The sequence below is a fragment of the Hipposideros armiger genome, unplaced genomic scaffold (genome assembly GCF_001890085.2).
Source record: "Hipposideros armiger isolate ML-2016 unplaced genomic scaffold, ASM189008v1 scaffold_809, whole genome shotgun sequence".
Lineage (NCBI taxonomy): Eukaryota > Metazoa > Chordata > Mammalia > Chiroptera > Hipposideridae > Hipposideros > Hipposideros armiger.
The window spans coordinates 164587-173806 of record NW_017732159.1 but is presented as its reverse complement, the minus strand read 5'-3'; the positions used below and the strand labels follow the sequence as shown (position 1 = coordinate 173806).

Here is a 9220-nt window from a genome sequence, read left to right as displayed (position 1 = left end):
ACAGCTAAGATGCTGAACAACAGCTCAACCTGGAGCTCGGCTGCCGGGAGTCACCGGCAATGGCGTAGGCTGCAGCCCTTGCTGCAGTGGGTTGCCATGGGCTACCGTGTGTGGCCAGCAGCCAGGGACTGATCTGCCTCGCCTGGGAAGAGCGCAATGATGGTGCCAACTTGGGCCAGTGAAGCAACGTCCTCCATAACTAGACTGAAGAACAAAAAAGACAGCAAACTTGTCTATTCCCCTTCCCCAATTCCTAGAGCTGTTCCCATCCCCCAATTCCCCAATAAAAATCTTTAAAAAAAAACACAAAAAAACTTTATTTACAATAACAGGCTGCAGGCCACATACACCAATCTCTGCTTCCGAATGCTTCGTGATCAAATATTAAGGGTCAGCGACTAATATGCATAACTTGTTTTTCCTGGAAGAATGCTTTCCCCTTCAGATCACAAAAACAAGGAATAAGCACAAATCTTAAAATCCTTAAAAGGTGCATTAAATATAATTCTTAATCTGATCTATTTATATTCCACTTTTCTTTTCAACTGAATATTTTAACATCTCCTACCTAATCATACAACTGCTTTCCCCACCTACTGCAGGTTCAATGGACTTGTGAAATACTTTTTCTTTTATCTAGAGTAAGTACCCTTTTTGAAAGGTTAAAAATAAAGGGGACATTCCTCCCCAAGATAATCTATTGAACCCCCCCAAAAAAACTATTATAGTCAATAAATTAGTTTTTATTTTATCAACTGCAATATCTACATACATTTGAAAAACAGAAGATGTACACAAGACAATGCTTGTATAAAGAAACTTAGTAGATACATGGATTCATTAGATGAACCAAGGGACAGAGACTGGGAAATCAATGGTGCATGCCGCAATTCCTGATACGAGGCAAGGTTAACATAACAGGAAGGAGTAACAAGCAAGTCCCATATTGTAAAAGCAGGTCACTAGAACATATTCCAGAGTGAAAAATGCCAACGAGAATAAGAATTAAACGGGAGCCATACAAACACAATGTAATGAAATTCAGAATCTAATATAATGAGTACACTTTAACATAAAAACTGTGAGTATTCATTCTCCTTCCTTTTTCTAAGTTCTGGGCTCAATTCAATGTTTCTGATTGAGTTGCTTAGTGGCAGAGAAAAATAGCAATGAATAAGGTTAGAATACTATACACAGGATAAGATCCTTCCTACTCTCTACCCACTGACTTTATCCAAATAATTAGGAGACAAAGACCAACTTATCTAAATCTAAGGGCTTCTTACAAATGCAGGAAATTTATAAATTAATTGAGATTGAGAGAAAAAAATGCAAAAAGTTCCAATACACTGTCCAAAATACCCAAGCCTCCAAAGTTCTACTGAGTGAATTCCACCACACAAAACAGCCTCAAAACAAACATTCTGTTATTAAATGATCATTAGGATTCAATCAGCCAGCAATCCACTGTAATATATACAACTCTACTTAAAAATCTGAAAGACCTCTTACGGAAAATTATTCCAACAGGTTTCCCACCCTTAAATAATTAATATGTCTATAAAGTAAATCTGCATAGAGCTAACCTGATTTTTCCTTTTCATCTTAAAATCAGGCACGGAAAAAATCCAACTTTCAAATTACCTGCATGTCAGACGTTTAAGTTGATTGTCTGAAATACTCTATTCACTTTTAAGTCCTCATAATATTATGAGTATTATATAATACTCATAATAAAAGTAACAGTAGTGATAAATTTTATATTCATTGTGTAGCTTCTAAATATTGATATTAAAGTAATAGGAACCAAAATTAATTGGAGCAAAGTATAAAACGGTGAAATAAAAAAAATAATTCCAAATACTTTTAAAAGGTTTCATGGTTGATGACAGTGGTTTTTATTAGGGGGAAGGAAGGTATCTAATTTCACTTTGAAACCTAGTTTTCATTCCCACAGGTCTGTCATTTGTAGTCCCCTTCCACTGACAGCTACAGAAACAAACAAACAAAAAAAGCAAAGCAACCTTTCCAATGTTAACTAGGCAAAACCGAGAGGATCAAGGAATAAAGGATTAAATAACTACTCAATGTGAAAATGAGACTGATCAGCAATTAACTGAGCTGTGTATATGAAATGAGGGAAGAATAAAAAGATAAAGAGAAGGCTGCAAACAAGGACTGCACAGACATTATATCGCAGGGATAAAATATGACAGAGGAAGGACAGTGGATCATTATCTGTATAAAGCACTTCCAAGTTGTGTATTACTTAATGTAGGAGGTGCTGCATCTTGCAATGCTACAAATGTCAATAAAGATTGAAAACTGTTGTTGGAAAGGATCCAAATTACTTGGGTTGAAAGCCCAATTCTGCAACTTACTAGTTTTGTGGCCTTTTATAAGTTATTTACTTTTTGTGCTGTATTATGCGCATCTGTAAAATGGGAGATAAAAATAGAACTCTTCTCAATGGATTAGGATTAAACTAGTTTTATAAAGAGCTTGAAACAGTGCCTCACACACAGCTCTACTACATAAATATTTGCGATTATTTTTATTAATGCACTTACTGGTCAAGCTTTTTTTTTTTTTTTTAGATTTTTATTGGGGAATGGGGCATGGGAACAGCGCTGGGGAATTGGGGGAAGGGAAACAGACAAGTTGCTGTCGTTTTGTTCTTCAGTCTAGTTGTGGAGGACGTTGCTTCACTGGTTCAAGTTGGCACCATCATTGTGCTCTTCCCGGGCGAGGCAGATTAGTCGCCGGCTTCTGGATGGCTGCTCACTGCGGCTGTTGGCCGCTCACTGCGGCTGCTGGCCACTCACGCTGGCTGCTGGCTACACACGGTAGCCCATGGCAACCCACTGCAGCAGGGGCTGCAGCCTACCATCACTGGCGACTCATGGCAGCCCAGCTCCAGGTTGAGCTGTTGTTCAGCATCTTAGCTGTAGAGGGCAGCGTCACTGGCCCTCATATGTGGGATCCAAACCGCGGCCCTCTGGCGTCCCAAGCCAGCTCTTAACCATCGCGCCACTCGGCCGGCCCTGGTCAAGCTTTTTGCAGCACTTTCCCAACTCCTGAATCTCCACACCTCTTCCACCAGGTCTCGGGGTCCTACTTACAAGGTCTCAGCACTTGAACACACTTCTCTTTTCGCCCTGGGTGAATGGTATTTCGGATTAACAGAAATTCAAAGATTTTAGGGAGTATTTTGATGGTACAAATCACGAAACTAGTTCAAAGACTAATCTTGAGAAGGCTGGTGTCAGTGCAGAAAAACTAAATGAGAGTCAGGAAGGCACGAGTCATAAAACAAGCCTTTCTTCATTCATTTCAATGAGGAGATAGGTTTCTCCTTAAGGAGAACAAAATACTGGGACCAGAAATAGGTTGCTTTCAAGTTATCAAAACAACCCTGACAGTTGAGAATGTTCTGGAAGACCTGGTCTTTTAGATTGTCAACCACTCACTACACAAACAGAATTTTTTGGAATTGTGACAAACACCAATTAAAAAACAAATACCTTGCCTCTTGAAAAATTTATCAAGTTTGATTAATTTCAGTATAGCATCCCCTAGTCTAGTCCAATTCAAAGCTTAGGTCTATTCCCCTCTGTTCCCCCTTTCCAACCACAGTGACTAGACTACATGGCTCAATCAAGTTGATCATGCTCAGTACCCTAAGTAAATTCAAGTCACAAGTATAAGCTTCTGTACTACATTATGATTAACAAGTCATCTCACTTTTTAAAAATTAAACAAGAACTTAAAGGAGGCGCCATCTGTGACAGAATAATTATGAGTGTAGTATGTTCTTTTATTTTGGATTATCCTTTTTTCCCTCTCAGCTCTGCAGTCATTAAAGAAAGCTGAGAAACATAGGCTAGAGCGAAATGGACCCTAACTTTTTCACTGCAATTTCATTTTCCACGAAGTCAATGATTTTTTCAATCACAATAGAAGAAAGTATTTCCCAGATATCCAAACACACTCATGAGGTCATTAAGCACATAGCCAATTAACAATGACTATGACTACTGATGTTCGTCTGTTTCTTAAAAACAAATAAAAGGTAAACTGAGAAATACTTAGAATCCTCTGCCTATGGTGGCAGCTACTAAATGTCGCCACTTGTCAGAGGTATGGGACTAGAGCAGAGAAAGCAAGGGAAAATATTTAAAAGCATCTCTCATGAAATGATTGTATTTTCTCCAAATCTCATACAAAAGCCCCTTCTTCCCACACAGAGGAATCTAGGTACTGCAAATTCCTGGCAAGAGAGCCAGGGGGACCTTCATATACTCAAAAAAGAGTTACTTGAAATCAACCTATCATTTCTACTATTGAGTTATTTAAAATATTAGTTGCTCTATTCAAACTCCACAAAACTGAAAAAGATAAAATTGAGATATAATGAAGGACTCTGACATTCTCATCCATATACTTGACCACAGCAGGATCAAATCCTTTTTCCTTGTCTTAGGAATATGGGCAAGGAGAGAAACGACACTTTCTGAAATCTCTGGGAAAACCAAGGTATCTTTCGGCTTATAAGTTGCACTCAAGTTTCCAGGAATTTACCATCCACCTTATACACAACATTCAGTTTTTGGATCTTATGAAATACCTCATTATTTCCACTAACCAGGAGAAAGAAAATCTACGGAGGAGTGTCAAGTACTATGACCCTTCTATTCCCACCCATCTCCTTACAGGCTATGTGAATAAAGCTAACGTTTTATGGTAACGCTTCTTAGGCGAGCAAAAAACAGGAGAAGCGTTATAGCTCTTAAAACTCTCCCTACAAAACTGTGAGTAGAGAAAAGAGCACTATGTGGGCAAGCGTGGACTGTGAAGCACGCACAATAGAGCTGCCCTGGTCCTGCAGTTTACTGACAGTCGACCTCGTAACGATTTCAAAGCCTAGCCAAAAAGGCCTTCAATAAGCACTAGACTAACAAAAAAATCAAAGTGAAGAAGCAAGTTTAACATCAGCAGCCAGATGGAAAGAACAGAAAAATCCCACATCATCAAAACTGGAAAACAACGGACGGGTTTTACCTTCCAATTTACTCTTGGTCAGAAAAACGTCCTTCTGAAAAAACGTCAGGGGAAAAAGTCCTTACCAAAGGTTAACTAAAATAAGTCACTCACAATTGCAAGCGATTTGAAGTCCACACTACTCAAATTCAGGCAAAAATTCACAACTCAGAGAAAAAGGGAAAAAAATAAAAAAAGAAAACCACTCTGTGAATTAGTTCCCTCAACAGAAAATACCGTTTCGGTCAGACCACACTGCTGATAGGGTTTTGTTTCTGAATGCCTGAAAGCTCACGGAGCCAGACATACAGATTCATACATAAACAACACGTGACCAGCCCTGCGCCCTACGTTTCCACAAGGATAACTGTTACCGAAGACAGATATTACAGTTCACACAAACAAGTTAGTTTCACATTTTGGATTCTTTTTCTATTTCCACTTGAAGGGGCCATCGCGGTAGCGGACAATTCTAGAGCTCTGTAGCCCGTGGAGTACGGGCTCCTCTCCCCTTGAACTAGCTATGAAAAGATATCTGAAGATTGCTAAACCAGAAAAAAAAAAAAAAAAAGACATGAACTCAAAGTAACTGCTCCACATCACACTAAGGGGTAGTCTTCCACTCCACGATTTCTCAATTTATAGGGAGAGGGAGGTGGTCGAGTTCAAGTAAGTTAACGATTTCACAGTCTAAAGTAAACACGTACACAATTTTCCGTTTCAAAGGGCAGCTCCTGCTTTCTTTTTAAAATCATGAGTAGATCACAATGGGACCTCTGTGAATCTAGACAGCTCTTGCTTATTTCGGATGTGCCGGGAGAGAAAAACTGCCAGGAAGGGCTGGCCCTCCTTCGGCCCACCATCTCGCGAACACGTCGCGAGTCGCTAGGGGAAACGGCTTTATTTTGGCAAGGACGGGCGCCAGCCCGGGCCAGGGCGCCGCCCGGGAGACCCGGGGCCGGAAACGCCCCCGCAAGCGGCGCGCCCGCCGCCCCTGTCCCGCGCACCAGCCGGGCGCCGGGCGGCAGAGGGGGGCCGCCGCGGGGTGCGGAGGGCTGCGCCGGCCCCCGTCGCCCCTCCCCCGCCTGCGGCGGAAACGTCTCGGGTTTGAAAGATGCCGCCGCCGCCCCCCACCCGCCAAGCTACAAAGGGCTGAGCCCGCTCCCGCCGCAGCCCCCCTAACCTCCTACCCCAATTCCTCCACAGATCGTCGCGGGCTCCCCCTGTCCGCCCCCTCTCTCCCGGCGCCGGCGACGCCTGCTCACCCGCGTCCCTCGGTCCCGAGGGTTGGGATCCGGTGCGGCCCGTGGCCCCGAGGACTCTGGGCCCCTGGGCGCGGCGGCGGGGGCGTGGCCCTCCCGCCGCGGCCAAGGCCAGGGTCTCGCCTTCGCCTCCCGCCGAGGAAGGCTGGCGCCGCCGCCTCCTCTTCCTTCCGGTTTCCCCTCGCGCCCTCCCTCGGTCGGTCCGTCCTGCGCGAAAATCAGCGTCCTCTGCGGGCGCCGCCGCACGCTCCTCCGGGCCAGACCACCGCCAGACTCCTCCCCCGGGGCCGCGAGACGCCCGGCTCGCCGCTCCCGCCCCGCCCCCGCGGCGCGCTCTCGCCCCCTCGGCGGGCCCCTCTCGCAGCCCGGGAACGTGCGGCCGGTGGGCCGCGGGCCAGCCCTTCCCAGGTTTTCCTTCTTACCGCTCGCGCGCGCCTAGCGCCACCAGCGGCAGTTTTGCAGTTTCCCGGGTTCTCGAGACCCCCCACCCCCACCCCCTTACCCTAGTTTCCCCCGCCCTTTTCCTTTGCTGGATCCCACCGGAAAGCCAAAACAATTGGGTCCGCGCAGGCGCGAAAAAGGAAGCGGAAAGAGCAGGAAGGGCGGGGGCAGCGCGAGGTGACAGGGAAGCGCGATTGAAGGGGTTTCCCGGGGAAGGTCAGCCGAGGGCGCGTGCGCGGCGGAGGGCTCACGGTCCCCCAGCCGCCCCCAGACGCGCAGGCCTGAGGCGCCAGCGGGTACGGGCGGGTAGGGGCTGAGGGCTTAGCCTGGCGGAAGGTGAGGCTCGAGAATTCTAGTGCTAGGAAACCCAGGCAGCAACGTGCCCAGTTTTGAGCTGTAGAATATTACCTCCCCCGCTGGAAATACAGAAATGTGCAGGGTAGGTGGGGGAGTGGGAATGAGGAGGCCTAGACGACACCAGAGCAGGGCACCAAGGAAGGGCAGACGTTGGGCGGCCGGCTGAGTGGGCTTTGTTCGCCCCACTCCTCTCCAAAACACGCCCTCCGCCTTCCAGAGCATGTTCGGATTTTCGAGCTCATCCAGAAAGGCTTCCCGTTCTGGTCTGTCAAGGCCAAGGCACAACTTAAAGCAGCCCCCGAAAGGGCCCGCAGTTCTGGGGAGGTGGGATGCGGAGGGGCGCCTCTGCACGGGAAGCCTCCGGGGAGTTTTGTGCCGCAATGCGGGCCGCTCCCCGCTCCCCTGCCGAGCAAGTTCCCGAGGAGCACCTCCTGCTCCGCAAAGCCAAGCCTGGGTAGCGGCTGATGGCTGTGGCCCACACTGGCTTGGTTAAGTGGGTACAGCTCGCTAGCAAGCAGAAAGGTATACATTGGCTCTCTCATTTGATAGAAGTTATTTATGGATCAAAGACTGTCAGGCCCACACAGCCATCACCTACCTTCCTTAACTTCACTTTTAGCCTAAGCCCTATGTGGAGAATGTACACCACTAATTATAAACTGAAAGCATATATACGTTACTGAAGAGCCTCTTCCTGTAGGAAAGGGGAGATCAACTGAATGCACCCCAAGTTGTGGGTATCCGGGACTACTATTGTTAAAAGGATTTTTCAGTAGAATTTAGAAACTACATTCATTCAACAAATCTTTATTGAGTGCCTAGGGTGCTATCACTCTGCTTAGTGTGATTAAATGTTTGTGGTGTGACTTCAACAACAAAAAAAGCCATACAAAATAGTCATTGAACAAGAGCTTGAGCACCTGCTGTGTGCCAGATTGGATCCTGGAGATGCAAAGTCTAAATAAGAGGGCGGAAACTACCAGCAATACCTATGGTAAGAGTTTGTGTTTCATCCTGTAGCCAGCCATTTAAGGTTTTTAAGGAGGAGAAGATCTTCATAAGATTTTGGGAAAATGATTCTTTTTTTTGAAATTTTAAAGAGTTTATTTGAACCAAACCAACAACATATGCTGGGGAGCAAGATCTCAGATGCTCCCCAGAAAAATAATTCTGAAGCATGGTGGATTTTTATGTTTTTAAGATTTTTTATTTTGGGAATTGGGGGAGGGGAACAGACAAGTTGCTGTCCTTTTGTTCTTCAGTCTAGTTGTAGAGGACATTGCTTCACTGGCCCATGTTGGTATTGTGATCATTGCGCTCTTCCCAGCTGAGGCAAATTGGGCCCCGGCCATTGGACGGCTGCTCAGGGCGGCTCACAGTAGCTCACAACAGCTGGCGTCTCTCAGTAGCTTACAGCAGCCCACTGTAGCAGGGGCTACAGCCTATGCTGTCACCAACGACTCACAGCAGCCCAGCTCCAGGTCGAGTTGTTGTTCACCGTCTTAGCTGTAGGGGGCGCAGCGTCACTGGCACATGTGGGAACCAAACTGGCCGCCCTGCTGCTCAGAACTGGGGTCCCAAGCCAACTCTTAACCAACACGCCACCCTGCCGGTCCACATGATAGATTTCAAACTGGAAGCGGGGGTGATACAGGTTAAGAGGCTTTTAAAATAGTCCAGAGAGGAGATGGAGAGAGTAGTCCAAACCCCTTTAGTGGCAGTGAAGACTGTGAAGAGTAGATTTGAAAGAAACTAGCTAGATATAATAAAGAAGACGGTTCCTAAGAGGATGAGGGAAAATAAGAAATAAAAGATGACTGAGTTTTCTAGAGTGATGAGACAGTAATATCAGTAACTATACAGGATAAAGAGCAGCTAATTGTGAGGATGAAAGAGAGGACTAGAAAGGTGTCATTTTAATAGCTGTACAGGTAGGAATGCATTTGGCTGAAATTAAGAAAGATTCCAGGGCCGGCCGAGTGGTGCGATGGTTAAGAACTCGCTTGGGATGCCAGAGGGCCCCGGTTCGGATCCCGCATATCAGGGCCAGTGAACACTGCCCTCCACAGCTAAGATGCTGAACAACAGCTCAACCTGGAGCTGGGCTGCCGTGAGTCGCC

General features: G+C 46.1%; 1 protein-coding gene and 1 long non-coding RNA gene across 5 annotated transcripts in view; one reads left to right on the top strand and one right to left on the bottom strand.

Annotated features, from left to right (window-relative positions):
* Positions 1–6887, bottom strand: part of KBTBD2 (kelch repeat and BTB domain containing 2) — a 20662-nt gene extending 13775 nt beyond the window's left edge. Inside the window, exon 1 of one of the 4 annotated variants that reach the window (XM_019628813.1) lies at positions 6805–6887. The gene's annotated coding sequence lies outside the window, so the exon portion shown is untranslated. The other 3 variants (XM_019628815.1, XM_019628812.1, XM_019628816.1) reach the window with 3 other exon arrangements.
* A 17-nt stretch (positions 6888–6904) lies between these two features.
* Positions 6905–9220, top strand: part of LOC109374311 (uncharacterized) — a 21212-nt gene continuing 18896 nt past the window's right edge. The window contains exon 1 of the long non-coding RNA XR_002122372.1: positions 6905–8094. This is a non-coding gene — a long non-coding RNA (uncharacterized LOC109374311). The remainder of the gene's footprint in view (positions 8095–9220) is intronic.